Here is a 24,874-nt window from a genome sequence, read left to right as displayed (position 1 = left end):
TAAAGGTTAAACAATATAGGACCCAGTACTGAGCCCTGTGGAACCCCACTTGTAACCTTCTGCCTCTTTGATATTGCTTCACCATACTCAACTCTCTGATACCTATCGGACAGCCATCCTGAATCCATTTGACCAATCTGACATCCAGACCCATGTGCTGCAACTTGAATATAAGCTTATCATGTGGTACACTGTCAGATTCCTTTGCTAAGTCTAGGAAAATGGCAGTATATGCCTTTTCCTCATCTAATGTTCTTGTAATAGCATATTGCAAAAACAAGAGCACCCCTTCATATTGACTCTCACAGATAGCTCTTACTAACTACTGATGACACACAAACTGGCCTATAATTAGACTCTTACAGTCTGCTACCACCCTTATGCAATGGCACTATCTTACCTTCCTTCCATTCCATGGGCACCTTTCCCGCAGCCAGACTTTCATTGAAAAGCCAGGTCAGAGGCACTGTCAGTTCCCTAGCACATTCTCTCAAAACTCGTGGTGAAATACCATCCAGTCCCACAGCTTTACTGACATCCAGAGTACTTAGTATTTGGAACACACTCTCCTCCTACACCTCTAAACATCGAACCTGCCCTATCCCTCTAGTATTCAAATTGACTCCTCTAGGATGAAATACTCCAATAAAGTGTTCATTGAACAATTTCACTATGTCCTGTGCATCAGTCACTCTATTCCCATTTTTATCCCACAATGTCATTCTTCCACAGTCATTTCTCCTCCCACTGGCCACATAGCTAAAAAAATTCCCTAGGATTTTTCTTGGATCTAAGTGCTAATCTTTTCTCATATTCCAGTTTCGCCTTCCTTACCATACTAGTCACTCTCCTGACCTGTGTCTTATATTCTTCATGCATCTTCTCTTCTCCTTATATCTCTTCCATAGCCTCTTTTTCACATGCAGTTCCTGTTTAATATTGTTTGTCATCCTCATCCAGTTTATTCCAAATTGTGTCCTCTTCTTCACTCATGGAATACAGCTTTCCATTGCTGCTAACAAATATTCCTTCACAATTTCCCAAGCACTAATGATATCCCAACCTTCTAATTCCTACCTCCACAAAACTTCTCCAAGGTGATGTCTAAGACTGTTATAATCACCTGCTTTATAATTCCACATACATTCTCGTCTCTTTGATACTCCTGCATGTCTATTCATATTCCAAGTCAACACCATATGGTCACTCTCTCCAACTGGTGGGAGAGATGTCATCTCAGTTATTATCAACTCTTCTGATGCTATAACCAAATCCAAAACTCTTGAACCTCTTGTTCCCTCTGTTACATGTTGCCTAAGACATTTGTCCCTCAAGAATTCTAGAAATTCCATTCCCTTATTGCTACATGCATCTTCCTCTCCCCAATTTATACTGCTGTAGTTAAAATCTCCCATAACAATTATTCTTCTTGCACTTGCCATGCTCAACTGTCTCAACATCTCCTGGTCCCCACCCCTCTGTGCTCCTTGGTCTGTAGCAACACCCCACTAAATATCCTGTCTTGCCCACCTCCACCTCACGTGATATGCTTTCAAAATCATTAGTGTCACAGCCTTCCAAACCTCCACTCTTAGAGAACATAGGTCGTCACTTATCATAAGCAGTACTCCACCACCATAGGAAGCTTTCCCTTCCTATCCTGCCGAAAAATGCTGTACCCATCAATTTCTATTTCTGTTATTATATCCTCTTCTGTCAACCACGTCTCGGTGATCCCAATAATCTTTGGCCAGGCTCTCGGTGCCACCAATTCCTTTCCCTTATTCCGAATACTCCTGGCATTAGTATAAAGCATAAAAATGCCATTGTTTCTATACCCAGCATTATCCCCTCTAGATTCCACTGGGCTCAGCATTACCTGATGTCATCTGCCTTCTCCCAAGTACCCATTCCCACAAGAGGCCACCCCTGCTACCATCCACACTGGGACACACTGACTCATTCAGAACTGCAATCTCTCCAGATGCCTACGTCCTTCCTCATTCAAATGTAAGTGGTCTCTTGCATACAATTCCTCTCTGTTCTCAAATGCACTCCAAGCATCCACATATTCCAATCCTTTCTTCTGACACATTCTCGCTATTATGCCATTCAATATCACTGCTCCTCTGCTCAGCTCGTCACTATCATACCTAGGCAACACACACACTATCTTTCCTCTGTGTCTTCTTTCGTACACCCTCTATCAAGAATCTCATATTTCTCGCTACCATACTTACATTACCACTCAAGTCATTTGTTCCTACCATCACAATCATCTCATCCACCCTTTTGCCTCTCTTAATTGCCATAGCCACACTTCCTATCGTTCCTCCTGGCAAACACTCCTCACATATCCTATCTTGAACACCACGGATCATTGATTACACACCTATTCCTTGATTGCTCACATGCATCTCTCTCTCTCTCTCCTGTAACACTTTCTCTCTGTGTTCCCCTACATACCTGCCTTCCTGATATCACTCTATCCCTAGTCCCTTGCATTCCTCTCATTCCCTCTCTCTCTCCTGCTGTTTCCGTTCTTTCCTCTTCTGTCATTCTTATATCTGACACTCATTCCCTCTCTTCCACGTATCCTATTCTCACCTCTTCTATGATTCATACAACTCTCTCTCATTCCCTCTCTTCTACTGTTCCCATTCTCTCCTCTTCTATCACTCGATGTCTGTATTAGATTTTCAAATTAAACAACTAGAACAGAAACCTGAAAATTGAACAATAAAAATGTGAACAACATATATAGAGATTATTAATTAATTAAAAAAATTAATTATATCTGGAACTTATGAAGAAGAACTATTTCTCATAACAGGGATATTTTCAGTCCATCACTTCTGTTTAAACCATGTCAGTCTTAACATGTGTAGCTCACGTACTTTCATTGTTAAATCTTCCGATTTCTGTTCTAGTTGTTTAATTTGAAAATCATGCTGAAGATGCCCTTGATACTGGGGGTGAAAATTCTATGCTAACAAAAAATTATATAAGTAAAATCAATATTAAGTTTAATTATTATGGCTTACGTTCTAATTCATCAAGTTATTCCAGGAAAGACAAGCCACAAAATTACAAGGTATAATTAGGATGGAGAGCAAAAAACAAGCAATTCTGGTAAAAAACAAATCATCTTTGATAAACGCATGGACATAAAGATTTTGCCTTCTTTTGCTTTAGATGAAGATTGCTTATAGCCACTCTTGAGGTGTGTATGGAAAATAAATGTGACAGGAAAAAAAAGAGATGGAAAACTGAAGCTATTGATGTTGAAACATACTGAAGTAAAGAAAGAATTTGTGTCTCTTAAATCAGGTCCAGAGCCCATGAGTTAATTACAGATAATTTTGTGAGGATTAGGAAACATTTCAAAAAATAAAACTTTTTGGAAGTTCACGAAGACTTGATCAAAAGGTGATAGAATTGTTAATCAGAAATAGATCCATGCAAAAAAATTAGAGGAAAAGATAACAATGAGAGTTGAATTTACACGTGATTTGGAAGAAGATATTAAGGGGAAAACAAGGAAATGTTATATAGACTAATGAAGGATAGAAAAAGAAGCAATAAGGAACCAGCTTTTTTAATAAAAGAAGATGGAAATCTTGTGACTACTGGAAGAGAGAGAGATTAGGATGATATGGCAACATTATTTTAGAGATCTTTTAAACAAAGATGACAGTCATCATGAAATAAACTGGAATGAATACGGTGATGAGAGAGATTATAAGGAAATAAGTCTGGCAAAGGTTGAAGAAACTTTAAACTCAACCATAGATGACAACACTATCAGCAGGTGAAGAATGGAAAATCTGGGATAGATGAACTGTTGAACTGATCAGGGCTTCTGGTAATATAGGATCAAAATAGTTATGTGTTATCTTTAGATTGATCTGGTGAAAAAAGATGATACCTGATTGGACTAAGGGGATTATCGTTCCATTATATGAGGGTGGGCAGAAAGGTTATTGGGCTCGACCATAGATGACAACACTATCGGCAAGATTTTTTTTTTTTTTTCTAAATTCGTACATCTATCATAAGCATCCATGTGAAATTGCATGTCTTTCTATTAAGTAGTTTGTTTTATACAACTATCTGAAGCAAAAGTATCCCTTGAAATGGATAAAATTGAGTATTGTGCGGTTATAAAATTCTTTGTAAAAGAAGGTTTAACGCCAAAAGAAATTCATTCGAAGTTCATAAAGTTTATGGGCACTCTTCTCCTTCATTTTCGACAATTAAGAAATGGGCTGCTGAGTTTAAACGTGGCCTACCAACCTTGAAGGTGATCCATGTGAAGGACGTCCAAAAAGTGTACAACACCAGAGATCATTGATCAATTGCACAATATGGTATTGGATGACTGGCAGTCAAAGTGCATAACATTGCTGAGACTATGGGCATTTCAAAAGAACGTGTAGAATATATTTTGCATGAAGAAATGCATATGAAAAAGCTTTGTGCCGCAAGATGGGTGCCATGCTTGCTCACAGCAGATCCAAAATGCATTTGCATGGAAATCTCTAACAGTGCTTGGAGCATTTTAACAAGAATAAAGCTGGTTTTGTGCATCGATTTATTACTATGGATGAGACTTGGATTCACTATAATTATAGTGAATCCAGAATCCAGACAGCAGTCAAAACAATGGACAGAAACCGGTTGTTCAGCGCCAAAGAAGACAAAGTCGGTTCCATCAGCAGGAAAGGTCATGGCATCGGTGTTTATGGGATGCTAAAGGCATTTTGTTTATTAATTATCTTGAAAGGGTAAAACAATAACTGGGGAATATTATTCCAATCTTTTAACCAGACTAGACGAAAAAATTTGTGAGGAAAGACCTGGTTTGCAGGGGGGGAAAAATCATCTTTCATCAGGACAATGCACCTGCCCACAAAACACTTTTGTGGGCAGGTGCATTGTCCTGGGAAAATGGGAAAATTAAGGGATCTGCACTATGAATTGTTGGAACATCCACCCTATTCCCCAGATTTGGCACCCTCTGACTTCTGTCTCTTCCCAAAACTAAAAACTCTTCCTTGCTGGTCAGCATTTTTCTTCGAATCAAGAGGTGATTGCAGCTGTAGAGGGGATATTTTGCAGATCTTACTGAGAACCACTACAAGGACAAAATAACTTTGCTAGAGCATTGCTGGAATAAATGTATTAGTCTCAAGGGAGATTATGTTGAAAAATAAAAATAATTTTGACATTATAAATCCTTTTTTTCATTGTTAGACCGAGAACTTTTCAGACCACCCTCGTATATAAATGAGTCTCAAGAAAGGAGTGTACTAACTATAGAGTAATAGCATTATTGTATCATGCCAAGATTTACTCAAGGATAATATCAACAAGAATAAGAGATAAAATGGAGAAGAGCAGTTTGGTTTTAGAAAAGGACAATTACTGTTAATTCAGTTTTTGCTGTAAGGCAGTGATTCCCAGACTGGGTTCTGTGGAACCCTAGTGATCCATGAACACTCTTTAGGGGTTCCATATTATATAGGAACAAAAATTGCAATAACAATTTTATATTGCATCAAGTATAAACAAATCTGGTAAAAAAATTTAAAAAAATCAGTCAACTTTTTTGAAAAAAGGTTGATTATTCCAACTATGATTTATGGGCAGAGCTTGGTTATTGCTCCATTACTACCTTCTTGAGTGATAAATCATAGCATTGACAGCCATGCCCACAAGTATCACATGTACATTGCACATTTTTAATTGAGAGCATGGGTGAACAAAAGTGAAGAAATTTTGCTTTTTCAGAAAACTATTTTCCTGTGATAAAATAACTGTTTATTAGTGACCCATGGAGAAATTTTTGAAAATAAACATATCAGCAAAGTCAATATTTTGAATTAAAAATTTTTTTTGAGAAAAAGGATTTTGACTTCATTTGTAATCTTTTTTTTTTTGGAATAAATATTATTATTATTATCATCATCATCTGAATTGACATTTACAGTTAGTTTAGATTGTAGAATCTGTTCTTATGAACATACCATTATGTATTTGAATATAACTCGCACTTTTTTCTCCAAAAAAGTGGGAGTGGAAGATATATGCAGGTACTTTAAGAAACTGAAGTTTTTCAGGAAAAAACTAAATTGACGTTTATAATTAAATCCTCAGTATTCATTATAATTTATAATTGCTCACATTATTTATAAAATTAATGCATTTAAATTTTAGTTAACGTTATTTACACAATCAGCCACTCACTTTCACTATGCAACATATTTGAATCTTTTAGCAACAATGCTTCTGTAATTAAATTAATTATTTCTGGAAATCATGTCCCCAGCTCTCAAAATCCAGTTGCACAACAGTTCTACTGATGGTCTGTTAATCTTAACCCCCCCCCCGGGGCAATCCAAGACTGAGAATAAGTCAATGCCCTCACTCCCACATTTTCTCTACTAGTTGCTTCCATCTCTATCTATGCATATGATTTAGTGCGGTATGAACAGAAGATCACGTGACATAACGACAAAGGCAAGACAATGATCGTTGAGTTGAAATGCTGATTCTCTTCAACTGAATTCCAAAATATCTCAAACTACCATAACAACATTCACTATTTCTTAAAGTTTTAAACTTTTTTTAAAGTAAAATCAGGGATTTGAAGTATATGCGAGGAAGACTTATATTCAAATAAATACAGTATATATGTTTACATAAATTGAGGATTCCTTGGTGTATGAAAAGATATCAAAGTGCTGAATATTCTGCCATAGTAAAAAATCTAGAAATCACTGCTGCAAGGAAAATGATGGGGAGACACTGGGCATTTAAGGGTGAAAAAACTATTTGTAATTTTTTTTTTTTTTAATTTGGGAAAAGCCTTGGGTTTGATGGGGGAAAGTGTCGGAAAATTTGAAAAAGATACACATCTTTTCCACACAGCTCTTAGACAACACACATCAAGAATATGTGTGTTGTCTAAGAGCTGTGTGAATATTAAATAAATTTGGTAATTTGGAGTGGTTTACACTTAATAATGGATTGCAAAAAGGAATTGTCTTATCTCCATTGCTATTCATTATGACAAAGTGTCGTAGATATGGTAAATGACCAGACAGAAGAAACAGCTTTGTTTGCAGTTGGACACATTCAGAAAAACTACGAGGAGAAAAGCAAACAAATAGAACAGTGTGACACAGGACTATGGATTACATACAATAGCAGGAAGAGAAAGCATGGTTTTAAATTGTAGAATAAATGTAAACATTAATAATGTTAGAATGAACAAGTCTTGAAGAGTGGTGAAAACCTCAAATAATTGATATGTATTGGTCAGGAGAGAATGAGTGCAAGCTTTTGATTAACAGAAGTTACTTGTTGTCCATTTTGTCTTATGCAGTGGAGACTTGGAGATTCACAAAAAGAGACATAACTAGAATACAAGCAATGGAAAGGTGGAGAGACCAGATGAGAGAAGATTTCGAAAATAGAAACTTGAACTAGAACAGCATTCATGAAAAAAGAATTCGAGAAGATAGAAAAAAATGGAAAACATATCCACTTGACTTGAGGCAGTTTCTGTTGGAGCAGTCATTGTCAAGAAGTTGGTCAAGTGATAGGGAGCTTGGCTAGTTAACCTAAATAATGTCTAGAAGACTAAATTAGCATTTATTTCAGGTTTATAATTTAAAGGCATGCAAAGTTTGCATTTAAAGATTTATATATACAGACAAACCTGAGATACATAAATCTGAACTTGCGTAAGAAATTCCTGAGATACACACTATTTACGGACAGCGCTTACACACAAATGATATGTGCAAGTTGATGCATGATGCATTGTCACAGTTCCTGCGTTTCTCTTGCTATGAACATCTATATAGTTTTGTGCTTATTTTCATGTTTTTGGTAATTCTTCTAAATATCATTCAAACTTGCAAAATAGTTGGAAATAGAAGTTGATGAACTGTTATCAAATGGTGATCTCGTTGAACTGGAAGCTTCTAAAGTTGCAGATGAAGAAAGACATGAAACTTCGGAATCAGAATTGGAACCAAAAAAGTTCATTGCAAAAGAGATGGCTAAAGCATTTTGAGAATTGACTTCCTTCCTGTTTAATGGTTTGAGAAAATGGATCCAAACATGTCCCATTTTCTTAAAGTGTGAAGAACAGCTGAAGACACTTTTGCCTGCTATAGAGAAATTTATGAGGGAAAAAAAAAAAAAGAAATCAAAAGTTCAAATATCAAAAACAGATTTTTATAAACAATATGTACCATTTTTTTATTAAATGTAATCTTAATACAGGTGGTAAAAAATATAGTCTATATTTTTTAGTTGATTATTCTTGATTTTCCTCTTTTATCCATAGAATGAGTTTGGATTTTTGAAAGCCATGAGTTAAAAGATAATGTGCAGTGACAATTTTCCGTTAATATATTGTGTTGCCCTAGCACTAAAGTATTGCCAAATTGTAAAATTTATTTGGTGTGTTCATTGTTTAAAAATTGTCTAACTGGATATATGTAAAATGCATGCATCTTTTATGTATTTAATACAGGATGTTTATCATCTTTTTGCTGTTTAATATTTCTGCACTGCATTACATGATTTTGCATATGTGTTTGAAATGACAGTTCTATTACGAAAGGTGAAGTATTATTATACGTTTTGTTTTGTTTTTAATTGTTCTTCATTCTGTAATTTGGCCAAAGTGCTGAATATTCAGCCGAAGCATAATTAATTCCAATTTAAACATTGTAAATTAAAGTTTATAAACAAATGTTTTGAACAAAAAATAAACACTTGCTAAAAATTTTTAATATTTTTTTAACATTTGTTTATAAAATTTAATTCAGTATGCTTTAGCCAAATATTCAGTGCTTCAGCCAAATCCCACTTCTTCTGCAATGTGTATACCATACACATTGCAGAAGATGGAATTGGTTAAGTGGATTGAAAAGTGGCTGAACAATACTAGTCATTTGTGTATGTTGGAGCAGCAGCATCTCAGAAAAGGAAGGTGGCTAGTAGGCATGCCTTGCAGTTCTGTTCTTGGTTCCCTGCTGTTTAACGTATCTGTTAATGTTATTTTTTTTGGAATCTGGGGATGATGGTTACACCTTATATAAAATTCTAAGTGAGTCAGCTCAGTGCTCTACTTTGTACCATTATCCCCACTTCAGAGGGCACAGTTCAAGCATTGCAAAGACTGAACTAACATCATATTGCTGCTGTGAAAGGAGACACAAACATGGATAATGAGGTGGTGCTGCCACTGTATAAGGCATTGGTCAGAACATGTCAGATTTGGTTTTTATGTTTTCACTTTGATGTAGGAAAACACTGGAATGGGTCCAGAGATTAATGACAAGGTAATATCAGCACTCTGAAATTATGGCTATGTATAGAGATTGAGGAGATGTAGATTTAAGGGTTTGTTGGATAGGAGGAAAAGAGGCAGTATCACAGATACGTTTAAGTAAGGTAATTTTACTAGATTAATACAGAGGATATTATAAAAATAGTGGAAGGGGAGAATGAGAGGGAATCCCTGTAAGTGGTGAAGAAGAGCACGAGGAGCAGAGTAGTGGGTGATGAGCAGAATACATTGTGAATGTAGAAAGCATAAATAAATTCAAGGTTAAGTACAATAGACATGTTGCTAGTTAAGTGAGTTTCCTGCAGTGTCTGCCAACTCCATGGAGGTTTTATAATAATAATAATGTTCTCCAAACATGCAATGAAGTTGACATTGACAAGTTTATAGAATGTGTGACTAAGCTGCAATTGAACTAGTATGGCATTATAATGTTATAAATATATCAAGTTTTTTTGTTTTTTATATATATATATATATATATATATATATATACACTCTTTGATAAGAAAATGCTGTTGCTCCTCTAATGTTTTAGTGGTCATTTTTATCTCATTAGAAATAAATCTATGCAGTTTTCTCAAGTCATTGTCAGCTGATTATTACACTAATATTCAAAACAGAATGGATCAGTTTCATAAATATTTTTATTAGAAGCAAAATTCATCATGTTTCATGGCCATATTCATATTAAAAAAATGAAAATCCCACTTTGAAAAAAATCCCACAATTATGTAGTATGAATGAGATATTATATTGAGCAATGTTATTATTGATTGTTATGTCTCTAGGGACTCATCACAGAGAGCACTACACAGTCTTCCATCTACACTACATAATCCTGTATTTACATACTATATTACAATCCACAATCTGCACATTGCACAATCAACTGCCCTCTAATAGTATGTTTGTCTGTAATGGCATGTATTCTCTGGCCAATTTGCTTGTCATATATCTAGTAGCATTCTCTCCTAAGTTTCCCTCAGGACTGTTGACACTTGAGGTACATGATGGTCGATTTACTCATCAGACCTGCTCCAGACTACCAGAATTTCCTCTTGCTTCATCCTGCCCCGATGTAGTTCACCATCTTTCAGGTTTCAGCATAGCTTATGATTAAGTTGCAAGTCAACTATTAAAATTAAAGATGCAGGAAGATGTTTTTTTGTAAGAAAATCATCATCTGTATGGATCACATTATTAAAGAAAGGATTATTACACCTGATATAAAATTCTAAGTGATTCAGCTCAATGCTCTACTTTGTATGGATGATGCTATACTCCTAAATAAAAAAAATCCACTAAGTCTTTGGAACTCTTTGACTAAATTAAATAACTGCTGTAGCAAACTTGGTATGAAAATCAGCAGATACAAATTTTTAAAAATAGGAACATGGAGAGCATCAGCTACATTCACAATGGAAAACCTATACAGGAATTAAAATAGTTAATTATTTAGGTACAATTTTTATTGAAGATGGCAAATTAAATTTTGAAATAGACAACAGAGAAAACATTGCTAGTATGAAAAGACATTACTTAAATAAATTTATATTGAATAAAAGAGAAACTAGCAGTGTATAGAATAGCATTCAAACCAATTTTAACTTAAAGATCTGAGAGTTGGGTTAGAAATAAAACAGTTAATCAAAGATAGGGACCATAGATATGAGAAATCTGGAGAAATCATATCATTCCCCTTAAATATTTTTTAATGACACAATTATATAATCATATTAAAATTGAAGATATTGGAAAGGAATGTGATATTATTAGATGCATTCCAGAATGTGTGGGCAGAGTTTAATCTGGTATTGATCACTTAAACCAGTGGTTCCCAAACATTTTGAGTTCACAGCGCCGTAGCGTATTCCACAGCACTCAAAGTCAGAATATAGGCTTACCTAACAGTTGCAGTTATTTCAATGAAACATTTTGTGGCACCCCAGGATGTTACAGTGTACAGTTTGGAAACAATGACTTAAACTGAATGGAAGAAGAATAATTAGCAAACCAAATGTGTGATGCTCTGATAGTAAGAAAAAACCCAGAGGAGAAAGACATTATCTAGATGGATGCAGTTTGCATTAACTTAGAAGACTGAAATGTAGGATAGGAACTGGCTAACAGCATTGGAGTTCTGACACACACACACACACATAACAGATTTTTCTTCTTTGAGTGCGATCTCCATCGGAGGTCGGCGACCACCTTGGCAAATTTTGAGCCATCCTCAGCCACTCTGAAGAGTGCCCTCTTCTTCCATTTATCTTTCCTTTTATAATCAATTGAAGTATCTTATATTTTTCACTATGAAGTAGGTGACCAAGATGTTCAGTTTTCCTTCTTTTTATGGTATCTAAAAGTTCACATGATTTCCCCATTTGTTCCAGTACTTCTTGATTGGACATTTTTGCTGTCCATAGGATTTTTAACATTCGTCTGTATAACCACATCTCAAAGGCTTCAAGTTTTTTTTATTGATGTTTTCTTCAATAAAAAATACAGAATAGAGACTATGAAAGGATGCATGGTGGCCACGGAGTGGGAATGATGAACCAGGAAGGAGAGAGGGTTGTGGACTTTGCAGTAGTGTTTGATCTGGCAATTGTGAATTCGTTTTTCTACAAGAGGGAAGAACATTTGATAACATTTAGGAGTGGTAACAACAGTTCACAAATTGACTACATTTTGACTAGAAGAAAACATCTTAAGGTTGTGACAAATTGTAAAGTAATTCCAACAGATCAAGTGGCACAGCAACACTGACTGCTGTGCGCAGACTTTAAAATAAGATCGAAGATAAGAACCTCTGGAAGCCATGGGATGAAGACAATTAAGTGGTTTTGCTTAAAAGAAGAGAGCGTGAGGAATCGTTTTAGGGAGAGGGTGTTAGAGAGGATTTTGGATGGACTGGAAAGTGTACAAGATTGGTGGAAACATAATTCAAAAGTAATCCTGAGCTGTACAATTGAGGTGCTTGGTGAGACATCTGGAAAGATTAGAGAGCAGAAGGAGGGTTGGTGGTGGAATAATAATGTACAAGTAGCAGTGACAGCTAAGGGGAAGGCAAAGCAGAAGTGGGATGAGTCAAGAGTGGAAGAGGACAGAGAGGTGTACAGAGAGAGAAAGCAAGAAGCCAAGAGAGTTGTGGCACAGGCGAAGGCCATGGCATATCAAGATCTGTATGATCAATTAGAAACAAAGGAAGGACAGAGAAAAATTTACCAACTAGCGAAATGTAGAAATAAAGCAGCAAAGGACATCTTACATGTGATGCAGATCAAAGATGCTGAAAGAAGAGTATTATGGAGGGATGTGGACATAAGAAACAGATTAAGAATTTACTTTGAGGGACTTTTGAATGAGGAAAATGCAAGGACTCACAGAGAAGATGGACAGCCTTCTGAGAGGATGGTGCAGAACATCAGTAGAGTGGAAGTGACGGAGGCCACGAAGAGGATGAGGAATGGAAAATCAGTGGGCCCCCTACAGGATTCCAGTGGAGGCATGGAAGGCACTAGGGGAAGAGGGAATTGACCTGCTGTAGGACCTGTTCGTGAAAGTTTGCCAACAGGAAAATATACCCGAGGAATGGAGGGAGAGTACTCTTGACCCCATCTACAAGGGTAAAGGGAATGCACAAGACTGTAAAAATTACAGAGGAATAAAGGTGATGTCCCACACAATGAAAATCCTAGAAAGGGTTCTTGATGGAAGATTGAGGAAGGAGGTGGAGATTGCAAAGGAACAATTTGGGTTACGGCAGATGATGGAAAAGTTTCGAGAGAAACAACAGGAGCTACATCTGGCATTTATTGATCTGGAGAAAGCATACGATAGAGTGCCAAGGCAAGAAGTCTGGAGGTGTCTGAGGGAGAAGAAGGTTCCAGAGAAATATGTCAGGTTGGTGCCGGAGACGTACAGAAATGTGAAGACAAGTGTTCGGACCTGTCTGGGACAGACAGAAAGTTTTCAAGTAATAGTTGGCTTGTATCATTAAGTCTGTTTCTGTTTAACATTGTGATGGAGGAGGTGAGAGAAGATTCGACTTGGACAATGTTGTATGCAGATGACATCTTGCTGTGTGCAGATTCAAGAGAAGAAGCGGGAACTATACTGGAAAGATGGAGAAAAGTAATGGAAAGAGAGGTACGAGACTGAGCAGAAGTAAGACAGAGTATATGTGTTGCACAGTGGGCGGCGGCCAGGAGACAGATCTGCAGCTTGAAGGAAATGTCATCAGGAAGGTGAGAGACTTTAGATACTTAGGTTCAACAGTGGAAGAAGATGGAGGCGCTGAGAAGGAAGTGGGATGCAGAATACAAGCAGGTTAGAGGAACTGGAGGGAGATGGCTGGAGTGTTATGCGATAAGAGGGTGCCTATCAATCTGAAAGGCCAAATCTATAGGATAGTAGTGAGGCCAGCTATGATGTATGCTATAGAAACTGTGGCCCTGAGGAAAAATAACATCAGCAGGATGGAAGTAGCAGAGATGAGAATGCTTAGGTGGATGTGCGGTGTGACCAGAAAGGATCGTCTGAGAAATGACTATGTTAGGGGAACAGTGAAAGTTAAGAACTTAGGAGCGAAGATACAGGAGGTAAAGTTGAGATGGTTTGGTCATGTGATGAGGAGGGAGGACGAATATGTGGGAAGAAGGATCGTGCAGATGGATGTGCAAGGAAGGAGGAAGCGTGGGCAGCCAAAGAAGAGATGGAGGGAGCTGGTAGAAGAGGACTTGAGGATGAAGAACTTGGATGTGGTGACAGCCCAAGACAGGAGGATGTGGAGGAGACTCATCATCAACAGTGACCCCACTTAAGTGGGAGAAGCTGCAGAAGAAGAAGAAGAAGTCTTCAAGGTCCAAAGTTTCTGCACCTTATAGCAGAACGTACCATACATATCATTTAATCATGTGTACTCTAAGCTCTGAATTTAAATTGCAGTTACACAGTGTTGATTTTATCAGGAGAAAATTTTTTCTTGCCATTTCAATTCTAACTTTTATTTCCATTTCTGGATTGCATTCTTTATTTAACCAGGATCTGAGATATTTAAACTTTGTTACTCTTTCTATTTGTTTCCCATTTAAAGAAAGTGCTAATTTAAGAATTGGTTTCTTACTTATGATCATGAATTTAGTTCTGGTGATGTTTATTTTTAATCTCATTTTTTCACTCTCTTCATTCACTAGTTCCAGAAGATTTTGAAGATCCTGAATATTGTCAGGCCAGAAAAGCTGTTTCACCAGCATATCGGATGTCACTGATGATTTCACCATTTACATTAATCCCTTCCTCTCTTTCTTTGAAGATTTTTTGAAATATGGCTTCTGAGTATATGCTAAAAAGAAGAGGCAACAGTAGACATCTTTGCCTTACTCCTCGTTTGATGTTAATGGAGTCTGTAATAATGTTGTCAACTTTGAACAGATGCCTTTTGGTTCTAATATAAGATTTCAATGATCCTGATGTCGTTGCCATCTAATCCAATTCTTTTTAATAGTGCAATCATTTTAGTATGTTGGACTTTGTCAAATGCTTTCTCAAAGTCGATGAAGCAAATGAATACTTCCTTGTTTTGGTCACTACATTTTTGGAATAAGATTTGAGAACAGAAAAGAGTCTTTCTCATTCCCAACCCGCTTCTAAAGCCGAGTTAGGTATCAATGATGGTGTTTTCACATGTTCTGTATATATACTTTTTTTGAACTATTTTCAATAACATTTTGAAAATATGACTGATCATTCTATAGTCATTACACAAATTGCATTTGCTTTTTTAGTAGCTTGATTGAAGGTTGACTGTAACCAGGCTTGAGGGATTATGCCTGTATATTAGATCTTATTAAATAGCTTTCCTAATATAGTAATGTTGTTGTCTTCTAATAATTTTACTATTTCTGCTGGTTTTCTATCAGGGCCTAAGGCTTTACCTTTTTGGCTGAGTTCAATGCATATTCTACCTTTGATCTTAGAATGCACGGACCTTCCATCTGTTCATAAGTATTTTCTGGGTTCTGTCTGTTATCAGTAAAGAGTTCTTCTACATATTTCATCCAGTCTGCATATTTTGTCATCCTTTTCGGATATTATTTCTTCCTTTTTTGTTTCGAAGGATACATAGTTGTTTTTCTTAAATATACCTGAAGTCTCTTTCAGCTTTTTGTGTAGATTAAGAAAAAAACCCAGAGGAGAAATGGGTGATTTTAATGCCTGTAGAATTTCTATTGCTTTTCATTCATCCAGATTTCTTTTGCTTCTTTGATCTTGTCTTTAATAATTTTCTGAACCTCTATATTTTGTTGGACTATGATTTTTATATGATCTGAATTGGTTCATGGGAGAAAGAATTTCATCAGTTATCCACTCTTTCTTTTTTACTGCTCTGTCAGGACACAAGGTATTGGTACATTTCTCTATGAAGACAGATTTTAATTTGTCTCATGATTCATCAACCTTCATGACATCATCATTCTTGAAAAGTGCTATCTCTTTATTCAGATCTTGACTCAGTTTTTTACTTATCTCTGGGTTTTTTAACTTTCCTAGATCAAACCTTTTTTGTTGGTCAGTCTAAATTTAACTCTGTCACCAGTAGATTATGATCAGAAGCAATATCTGCACTAGGATAGGTTTTTGTACTCTTTATGGAACTTCAAAATCGTTGATTAATTACCAAGTAATCGATTTGGTTTCTAACTGTATTTGCATTATCATCCTGTGGTGATCGCCAAGTATATAGCCTTTGGGATGGTAGCTTAAACCATGTGTTTATGATCATTAGTTCCTCTTCTTGGCAGAATTGAATAAGAGGGTCTCCTCTCTCATTTCTTGTTCCAGTCCATGTTTGTCAACTATGTCTCCACTTCTACTTACTTTAGCATTGAAATCACCCATGACAATGTTAATATCATGTTTCTTTGTGTTTTTCATTAGTTCTTTTAAATGATCATAAAATTCTTAGATCTCAGTATCATTCTTGTCAGCAGTAGGGACATAGACCTTTCAGTTTTAATAACGTCATCCTATCTGAGTAGGGGATGAAGCTCAACAGTGACTTATTGGCATCTTTATTTAATATTCTAACTCCTTTTTGATAAAATAATAAATTTAGTTTAATCCTTTATCCAAGTGTGTGCAAACAAAGTTTGCACCTGAAAGTATCTTCAGGACTGAGGTAAGGTGGTACAACACCAGGCGACATCCTTGCAAAGGTGGAGCAAGCAAAACACATCTCCTTGCAGATATGTATAATGTTATGCATTAAATGGGAAGGTCTCTTCAGTGGGAGCCAGGCCCAAGTGGAGATACCAAGGCAGAAGCATTAGCAAGTCATCTCCTCCTATAGGAGCTGCCAAACGGTGTGCCACCTTTTTATTAAATTACTCTGGATTTAGAGAAAGATGTTGAAAGTTTATTTTTCACTTGGTCAGACTATAATAAATTTAGTTTAATCCTTTATCCAAGTGTTGTTTTCACTACTTCTAGAGTAGTACATTGTCATGTCATTAACTTGAGTTTTGCCTGATCCTGGCCACCTAACTTTACTCATTCCTAAAATTCCTATTTTTTTCATTTCTTGGATAGTATTTCTTAGCTTACCTGCTTCATACAGGGTTCTGAAATTTCAGGTTCTAGTTTTAGTGGACACACCATTTTGAGCCCAGAGATTCTTCACACCTCTGTCCCATTTAAGGGACGCCAGGAACTTGGGACCATTTGTGTAGATTTGCTCACCATGGTTAGAACAGATTTTAACAGATTATAATGCAAAATTTGACAAGGTTATTAAATGGTGTAATGAATATCAGCTACCATTATGTTTTAGTTTTATCGATTATGAGAAAGCCTTTTATTCAGTAAAAACGTGTGCAATACTTAAAGCATTATGAAACCAACAAGTGGATCAAATCAGCATACACCAATGTTACAGCAGCAGTTCCACAGTAGAGATGTTTCAGTGGAAACATCTCTACTGTGGAAATACAGAGAGCTATAAGACAGGATGACATGATTATGCTTTGCAGATAACATAGTTATCTTTACTTCAACTGCACATGAATTACACACTCATATCCATGAACTCCAAATTGCTAGCAAAACAACTGGCTAAAGATTAACCTAAGTTATATTCAATAGCTATGTCCAACCAGAAATAATAAAAATCAGTAATGAGGAAATTAAACTAGTAGATCATTACATATAATTAGGAAACAGATATCAATGGAACAAAATATCATGGACAAAATTAAAAGACACACAGTGCTTGAGTGGAAAGCATTTGGAAAATTATATTCAATATTCAAAAGCCAACTACCATTATGCCTGAAGAGAAAAGTTTTTAACCAATGTATTTTTCCTAACATTGACATATGGCTGTGAAACACTAAATGCAAAGGAAATTCGAAAATTAAAAACAACACAATTTAGTAAGGAAAGAAGTGTTCTTGGTATCACAAGACTGGATCACAAAAGGAATAAGGGGATAAGAAATCAAACCAAAGTCTCTGACATCATAGGAAAAGTAAAATATCTGAAGTGGCAATTGGCTGGGCATATTGCTTGAGGACAAGATCAATGATGGACAAAAGAAGTACTGAATTGGACTTCTTTTCGAGAGTAAAAACAACCATGATGCCAACCTAAATCATGGTGGATTGATGATATCATCAGATTTTCAGGAGGAGTGCCATGGACAGACAGTTTTGGAGTAATCTTGAAAGGCCTTCATCCAGTAGTGGATTGACAATGGCTGATGATGACGATATAACAGATTAATTTGGAAGGAGATTGTTGATAGGAAGCTTAATCATTAGATCAATCATAGTATTCCTGTGATTGGTTTAATAGATCTGCCCCCTCCCCCTTTGAGGATACATATACGGAATATGATGATGGTAAAATGCTGTGTATTGTGGCACTAGTCTTAACTTCAAAGACTAACATATAGCATATTATAAATAACATGTTACATGTTAATAGAAATTCAGACAGGATGATTATTTTTTGTGATGCAAAATTTGACAAATGTATATGTAGATGTGCTTTATTTCAGTTTCAGCAGATAAGATTTTATCAGAGTGGTGTTTCCTTTTATACTGTACTTAAACGGTGATAATGTTTGTTGAAAGTGTAGAGAGAGTTCAGAATGCTCTCCTCATGTGCTTTTACTTCTGACAAAAAATGACAAACAAATAATTGCTCAAATAACTTTCATCTCTGTTTTTTTGATCCTGTGGATGGGTCAGCAATAATGGCTTTGTACAGTTATAAGAGGCAGTACCGTCGACAGGGTATAGAGTCAGCCTGCCTCACGGCACTGCTTAATAAGGGTGCTTGTTCAGCCATATGGAATTGTTAGCATAGCAAGTGCAGAAAAAAGTTTTTCCAAGCTTAAACTATTTAAAAATTATTTGCGAACAGCAATGACCCAAGAAAGATTGGTTGGTCTAGCAAATATGTCGATAGAGGCAGATGTAGCTCATAATTTAAATTTAGAAGAGCTTATAAACAGTTTTATTGTGCGATATCCCCATAGAGCAAACGTTTAATTAATATTATTATGTAATTGTTTTGCATTAATGTTTCTCTTGTAATAACAACAAAATAGCAATTGGAGATTTTCTTATATTTTTGCCTTATAATCCATCATGGGCGATATTTTATTGTTTAACTCAGGGCACTATCTAATCTAGTGACACTGTCGTGACGTGTTCTCTTGACGTTCGAATCCGCCATCTTGCTAAAAGTCACTTACATAAAATAAAGGGAAAACTAATTGCAAATTAATCACTGATCTAAGGGTAGAGAAATTTCTATTATACTGCGCCACTCTATCCTTAGATAAGTCTATATGAATTAGTAGGATTAATTCAAAATTAGTTAGCAGTCTTTTCACTCATTCAGGCCAATGGTATTTATTTTCTTTCCTTCTGGGATTCCCGCTAGATCCGAATTTTTGTGAACGGTGCAGTAAAAAGAAATTCAGGCAAACACAATATTTAAATTAACAAACAAAACATTTAATATATGGTTATATAACAATTACATAAATTCCACTTCTAAATATGACAAACCAGTCAAGTTAGCATATCAAGTCAAGTCATTCATATTAATCCAATCTTCCAAACTTTCACATACAAATTCACAGTTTCAGAATCACAAAGTTCCTATACCCAACTTATTACAATAGAAATTCTTAATTAATCAGTTTCCTTGTATCTCTCAACTACACTCTACGATTGACTCATAACAGGCACTAACCATGGCAGATATCATTTCAATGTCTATATTTTCAACTCTCAGCCTCGATAGTATGCTACAGTTAATGTTAGAAACAGCGCAACGGAACTAATACTTAAATCTGCATACACTGAAATAAACTAATATGACTGTCCTTACCAGAAATAATCTTCAGTACTTCCAATATTTTGTGAGCACACTTTCAAATTGTATTTATCACACTTGCGAAACACTAAATAACTAAAACATTACTAATCGCGCTTCAAAAATCCAGATAACAACTATAAGGTACATTAATTATTCTTATTTTTCATTCATCAACTAGTTTAACTCCATACAATTCCCTTTTTCGTAGTATAGAAATAAGTCGTAATTTGTAGACTGACTGGATCTATTCAGAATTCTTCGTTGAATGTCCAGTTCTCTAATTATCCGATTACGGCAATAATTTCCTTTTATTACTACGGCTGATTTTGCTTTCAGCCAACTATAAGATTCACTTATAAAAAAAATATCTACTCAACTCCTATCCTTAGGAATCTTTTAATTACTTCTACTTCTTTAGTTTACTTCCTTGCTACCTTATAGTTCCAAAGTTCCATTCCGACTCCCTACTTATTACTACGTATCTATTTTCTCTTCTCCTCTACAAACGCTCCCTTCACACGCGCTCGTTTATTTCCACGCGTCTCTATGACAACCGATAGACGTAAACATTCTCGCGAATGTTACATTAGGTTATATAACTACATTCAGTTATTACATAACGTTAACTTTCATGAAAAGAATAAATAGAATATTTGCATTTCAATAAATGCGTAGTTAAATTACAAATATAAGTTCTTACAATATTGACAAAACAATAAACAAAACAGCTTAATAATATCTAATACAGAATCTATTTACCATTAAAACATTTCTTTGATTAAGCAATTAAATATTTGACATAATTAAGGTAGTTATATGATATCAATTATAATTTATGTTATTTACATCAAATAATATTTACAAATATAGTTTTTGTGACGGAAAGTCATGTTGGATTCTGAATCAAACAACATTTATTCTATTTTCTACATAATTAGAATCCAACAATGCCACTGATAAGAGGTTTGTATTTATGAGAACTAGTGGCATTGACAGAGCACAAACAAAACAGTATAACCTGTATCTACTGACTAACTTTTTTTTTTTTTTTGCAGATACTGTAACTTTACTGTCTAGAAATTTTGGAAAAATACAGATTTCTGTGATTCTTTTGCAGCTTCAAAATGAGAAGACTATTCCTTTCTTTCATGCCCACAAATCATGACTGTGTGATACTATGGTACTGCTTCCACCTATACACTTTTTTTTTTGTATTATTGATTTAGGAAGGAGTTATAACCAGTGGTGAGCTATGGAAATTTTCACAAAGGGCTCGCATCGTCGAGAAAAAAAAAGGGGGAGGCTAACTTAGCCCTCATCATACTTATATTACGACTTTGTAGAGCTTCTGACAGATATGATAATTCCTGTAGGATATCAATCATTTAAAAGATCTTTTAAAAATTCCAAATTGAGAAGTTGGTTTAAAAAGCCCTTATATTTATCGTTCGTTGCAAAATGCTTGCATAAAGCTGAGTCATTTCTCCACACAGCAAGAGCCGTTTGTAAACTGCAAGCTGCCTATCATGGTCCAACACACATGGCCGATCTTTAAAATTTTGATACCAAGGTCTTTTGCAATCGTATTTAATTCTCGTTGATTTTTTGGTGATTGATGATAAAAAGCATATAATTTATCCATAAATATTTTAAAATGATTTATTTCTTTAATGTTTTTTATCGAATCATCTAATGCTAAGTGTAAACGATGAGCACAATGCCAAATCACAACGTTGGGAAATTTTTGTAGAAGTTTGATTGCAACACCTGATTTGTTTCTTAACATTACATTAGCTCCATTAGAACAAAATGCATTGAAATGATTTTTTATATAGTTATAAGAAAATCCATATGAATTTAAAGTAGCAATTATAGTGGCATGTATACATTCCACGGTGGTATTTTCTAGTTCTACAAGATTATTAAACAAGAAGAACAAGGGGCTTGCAAATTTGAGAAAAATTTAACAAAGGGCTCGCACGAGCCCTCACGAGCTCCTTATAGCTCACCACTGGTTATAACAAATCATACAAAACAAAATAATATACAGATAGGGAAAAAAAATGTACAATAAAAATAACACTTACCAGTTGTTGTTGTTTGCGATTATGACTGAAGAAGCCAAGGCTGTTGTGAGGCCAGTGTAGTATGTAAATTGCTTGTGTTCTGGATGACTTGTCTGTTTTGCAGGAGGAAAAACTGCCATCATCACCCCATGATATAGGCCAACCTACTTTCACTTCAGAAGTTCTTTATAGCAACTTTTCAAGTGTTGGATGAGTGAGTAAAGTACTATCTTGAATGAAAGAGGGTATTTAAGTTTTTTTGAAGATGAAGAGAATATGGATGTTATATGTTTATATTAAGAAAGATTGGGTGTGTGAGTGAGTTCAAGAAGAGAGATCTTAACCTATCTGGCAGTTTGTATATTATCAAAAGTATAGTTAGATAAATTGAGATAATTTTTCCTAGAAAGAAGGCAAGACCATGTTTTGGTAGCATTGGATTGAGTAGATTATCCTCACCTACAGAGCACAAATTGGTCAACATTTATGACATTAATTATGGAAGACTTGAAATTTAAATCATTCAAGAACTAATTGGGTTGTCAAATAAAGAAGAGGAATGGAGTGTACTGTCAGTCATCAGCAAAACTCTGATGGTTGACCGAGTGGTTAGCGTATCTGCTCTCCAGCCAAAAGGCTATGGGTTCGAATCCCGCCATGGGCATGGATGTTTGTGATTGTCTGCGAAAATACTAGTAGTGGTGGTGGATGATGATGGTAGTTGTGGTTCGTAGTAGTTAGTTGGATCGAGTGATGGAGACAGAGAGCTGTAGAATAGGTGTCCTCTCTCGATGAGTCTTTGGACTCCCTGGAGGTGTCATGTAATAATAATAATAATGATGGTTTGAGATTAGAAAAAAAAGATCATTATTGTTTGGTAGAAAGAGTTAGTATTAGAGAAATCCAAGGAGAGGAAACCATCAACCAGGATGTGTAGTATGAAGAATAAGAGAGAAAACTGGCAGCACTGTTGCAAAGAGCAGAAGGCAGACCTTAGATGGTAGTTTGGTATGTCAGATGTGATCTGACAATCTGATTGCCCTGGAAATGTCAAGACCAACCACATGAATTTTTTTTTCCAAACTTTTCCATGATAGGATCCATATTAATGGTCACTATTAATTGATGTTTCTCCGGGTAATATAGAAGTTGGGTGTTGAGTAATTTTTCTATTTTTTGAGAAGATTGAGGTAAGCACAATGATATGATATTTTGCTGGTGCATATTTTATAAGTCAAAGGTAGAATAGTAAGTACGTATAATTCACTTAGCAAAATGAAATATGAGAGGAATATTAAAAGAAAAGAAAAAGCCATCTTTGTCTGGAATGTGGCCATCTTTTATCTTTCTTGTTACAAATGGGATGGCTTGCTTCCATGCTCTTGGGGAGATACCAGATGAATAAAAATACAACAGCTTCATAGGCAATGTAGACAATTTTCTGGTGTATTTCTAACAGAAGATTACAGGAGGCATTGTTTATCTTCTCTTAGCAGGAGGTGATTTTCTAGGATCATTTGTATGAGAGTTGGCAGAGACAACAGATGCCAAGTGGTGTGCTTTGTCTTTGGATGATATTAGCATGATACTATTAGGATGTGAGGCAGGCAAAGGTGGAAGCACAGAAGGTTAGAAGTTGCACTCTTAGCGAGGGATCAGAAGACTCAACCACTATTTGAGTATGAGGCAAATTTTCTGCATTTGGTCCTTTCAAAGTCTGATTTGGATTTGTTGATGGAATTTTACAGATGTTGCAGTCTGTAGTTTAGGTAGATTGCAATGCCAAAGTTTTTAACTTGAGCAGTTTGAGATATTCTGAATTTTTAATCTTCATCTTGGACTGTTTTGACATGCTTGTTATAAAGAACCAAGGCCTGGAGCACTTGTGGGGTTTTATATGGAGTTGGGATTGAAGGTCATCATTTCAGCAAGGTGGACATGTTGGAGGATTAATGTAGTAAAACAACATTTGGAAAGAATTTAAAGCACTGTTTAATTCTTCCGTTATTTTGTTTCATCAGCAGAGGCCTCCTTGAGAGTACAATATGAAATGCAGCACACGTGTGTGTGCGTGCACACACACACACACATGATTATTTCAGCAGGAGTATTTCAGTTATTTAATTGGAGCCCATGTTTGATTCAGAAGAGCAGAAACAGCAGTTGGACTGTGTGGGAAAACAAATATAAAAATTATTCAGGTCATTCCTGTTGCTATTATTATAGTGCCAAAGGCCACAAGGCTGAGATTGACTGGATGAAGGTTTGCCTGTAAACAAAGACCTTAACGAGGTTATTGTCAGAATTTTCATGTGAACAGCTGACATCTCAGCATGTTTAGAAGGAGCTAGTTAAGAAGATGGGTATTTGGGAGAGGGGTTGCAAGAATTATCTAGTATTCTGTTGGTAAATCAGCAGTTTATGTTGCTGGAAGAGATGCCAGAGAATCGTTGCTAACAAAAATAATTCTTTGACATCCCTTCTAGCATGATCTCTTAAGTTAGAGATTGGAAACCAGTTTAAATTATGAATATTGACGTCTCCGAGGAAGAAGATGTTAATGTTAAAGGAGACATTAACATATCCTTCCTTGGAGATGTTAATGTGTCCTTTGGCATTCCTTGTTAACATTAAATATATCTTAGAATTTGAGGAGCAGAGTAAGCAGCAAATGAAAATAAGGAAATTTTTAACAAGAGTAGATGATATTAGTACCTTCAAGGTTTAGTAGTCACTGTCATTAAATGTCTAACTAATGACCATGTTCCACCCTTCTTGTGAAACATGACTTTTATTAGTGACATGCACTGTTACTTCCATCAAGTTATGATGGAAGTAATAGTGCATGTCATTAACAATAATGTTGAAACCATAAATGCCAAAAAAAGTGAACATGAGGCTTTTGAGTGTAATTTTTTTTTTTTTTTTTTTTTTTTTTTTGGATCCATGAAAGTCACTATCAGAAATCTCTTAAAATGCAATGTCACTACATTTTTATTTTTCTGGTGATGTCAGATATTTACAATGCAGGACATGCAGT

General features: G+C 35.6%; 1 protein-coding gene across 6 annotated transcripts in view; it reads left to right on the top strand.

Annotated features, from left to right (window-relative positions):
* The window catches only part of LOC150101430 (testis-expressed protein 47-like), a 360,248-nt gene that overhangs the window by 193,702 nt on the left and 141,672 nt on the right, over window positions 1-24,874 (top strand). The window lies entirely within an intron of this gene.

This window comes from Typopeltis vanoorti, chromosome 11 (genome assembly GCF_054136105.1).
Source record: "Typopeltis vanoorti isolate ZY-2024b chromosome 11, IOZ_Tvanoo_1.0, whole genome shotgun sequence".
NCBI classification, from domain to species: Eukaryota; Metazoa; Arthropoda; class Arachnida; order Uropygi; family Thelyphonidae; genus Typopeltis; species Typopeltis vanoorti.
Note: the sequence above shows the minus strand (reverse complement) of the source record. Positions and strands in the feature narration are given on the sequence as shown.